At 37.3% G+C, this 2,500-nt stretch overlaps 1 protein-coding gene across 2 annotated transcripts in view; it reads right to left on the bottom strand.

Annotated features, from left to right (window-relative positions):
* LOC137969826 (QRFP-like peptide receptor) overlaps nucleotides 1-2,500 on the bottom strand; it is a 5,823-nt gene that overhangs the window by 2,962 nt on the left and 361 nt on the right. The window contains exon 1 of one of the 2 annotated variants that reach the window (XM_068816197.1): nucleotides 497-649. The exons of the other annotated variant lie outside the window; for it this stretch is intronic. The gene's annotated coding sequence lies outside the window, so the exon portion shown is untranslated. Of the gene's footprint in view, nucleotides 1-496; nucleotides 650-2,500 lie in introns of those variants that run through there. 2 annotated transcript variants of the gene reach the window in all.

The following is a 2,500-nucleotide window of genomic DNA, read 5'->3' as shown; positions in this document are numbered from 1 at the left end:
GCAGCTTTCTGATAATCCCTTACCAATACGGCCCATACGGGACTACAATAACTAAAATACGGCATTATAAGCGCATTACACATACTCGTCCTGGTTTCACGTGGTACGGTAGGACAAATTCGCCTGAGGACTGCGAGACCAGCTTCGTACTTCTTTACAGTGGTCAATTTAACATATCAACTCAGTTGATGAACCTATCTCTGTGTTTCATTTCCCCACCGACGATGCACCACAATTGCTTTAGAAACTAAACCCATTTAATCCATTTAGTCTGGATAACGGACTGAAGCAACAGGATAACTGGACTCCCACAGATAAACTGGTCTCGAAACATAAAAAATACTTGAGTTATATCATTTGAACACTAACAAGCAAGTGTTTGACGCATTCCTTCTCTTAGGACAGAAAGAACTTTTCGCCAATTACCTGGGATTAAATATTGGCAACGAAAAAACATATTCGCTTGAATAGAAAAAGTGCAAGAATTAAGACATACCTATACAACCTGCGCTGAAAATGCTTTGGAGAACCCGGCCTTCCTTAAAGCTTAAGACACAACGAGACAACGAGAGCAGTCGACGTGGGAAATGTTTAACAAAGCATTCAATTCCCAGCATTTGAGCATGCAAGTATGTACTCCTGATAACCGCAGAATATGCTTTCATTTTGAACCAATATTGGTTACGACGCATCAATGTTTAAATTTACAAAAACACTGATATTTTTAATAAGACTCAATAGTGGTTTCATAATCATCAGTGTAGCGGAGAATCATAACTTGAAGATGAAAGGAGATAAAGCTTGAGGCATTTCATTTGGTTTAATTGAACATACTGAACTAAACTTGACTTTGACCGGCTGTCTCATGATTGTGAGAACTATAGTCATTTTTCAATTCAGTCGTGTACGATGATACGAGTGGATTTACTTGGTGTCGTTCAGTGCGAACTTGAAACTGTATTGTTTAATGTAATCCCTAATACGAAAAGTGAAACAATATTTAAGCTTTGTATTAAGTGATAGGCTGGTTGCGTCAGCATATATAATTAATGAAACGAAGTCGTAAATATTCTTCAATACAAAACACAACTGAAGCGAGGCAGGCGACTTGCCTAACTGGCCATGGTTACCTACAACCTGATGTAATTACCATCATTATAATTTACGAATTAATATCATTTCTATGTATATTTACAGTAACCCGTTTCGATGGCCTCCATCTTTGTTTTGATTGGCAAGTAAATCGCTTTTGATTAATAAATTATGTTAAGCGGGAGAATGTGTGTGCGTGCTTGAGCGATATTCATTACCGACGGTTTGAGTGCACTAAGCCATGAAGCACGTTTTATCCCCTGAGACCTTATCCCCTATTGGTGGTTTTTCCTTACGTCATTACCGTATTGTTGGTTGACGAAAACAATAGATGTGTCATTAACTTTTTTTGTTCGTTCACCAGCATTTAAACAGTCTACGATTGTGATCTTTGTCTTCAGAGATTGGTTAAAAACCACCTAGTCTCGGTCTTAGAAATATGGTATGCTGTAAGTCAATAAGTGAACTGTTTCTATCGTTCTAGGGGCTAAATCTTGCGATCTGTGAAACCCATTCTCGCGTTCCCACAACAAATTACAGTCTCCAAGGTTACGTAGAGAGCCGCTAGAGGGTACACATTAATCCTTATGATTGATTTCAACCCATTCAACATTGTTTTGCATCATATCGAACTGCATAAAACAAAATTTGTGACCCGAAAAATTTCCCACTCAGGAAATCAATCTTTTCGAAAGATTCATGGGCAATATCAGAATTCAGTCAACGGCGTCTGTTAAGGTATTGGACTAACAAACGTAATATTGCATCCATCGATCCGTGAAAATAAAATTTAATTGGCATTTAACAGGCAAAGATTCATGCATTCACAAGAAACCGAAAGAAAAATCTTGCATCGCAATATTTCCGGAAAATTTGACTTTGACATTCACGAACCCAAACATTCCTTCAAACATTTACAACTTGCCCAGTTAACATCTAAACATGTAAAGATATTTTGCAGTGACCCACGTGACATATTCGCGATTGATTCTATTGAAACTGTAAAGTCGCCAATTCAAAATATCTACTTTCTCATGAGTTTCAACTTAAGTTAAAGAAACACTAAAATTCAGATTCCTGACTCTAACAATCCCATTAAATAAGTTCTTTCCAAAATAGAGGTTATTTTGTGTAACTGATCGAGCTCCATACAATACTATAAAGTAAGTAATTCCATGAAATTAAGCAACAATTATTGGTTGGCTGATTTACGAGTACAGTAGTCATTACGGAGGCCACAAAACCAATTAAAGTCGATTGCCGTGACTGAATCAAAGTTAACTTTTAGCCGCGGCGTACGGTTGAAATTTTTCTGAATCCAATGAAACTTCATAATTCGTTCTTCTTGGAGGAAATTATTCGAATGTAAAAAGGAGTGTACAGCAGGAAGTTAATGATCGAGCAGTCA

Source organism: Montipora foliosa, chromosome 9 (genome assembly GCF_036669935.1).
Source record: "Montipora foliosa isolate CH-2021 chromosome 9, ASM3666993v2, whole genome shotgun sequence".
Classification (NCBI taxonomy): Eukaryota; Metazoa; Cnidaria; class Anthozoa; order Scleractinia; family Acroporidae; genus Montipora; species Montipora foliosa.
The sequence above is the reverse complement of the archived record's forward strand: the minus strand, read 5'-3'. Positions and strand labels throughout refer to the sequence as shown.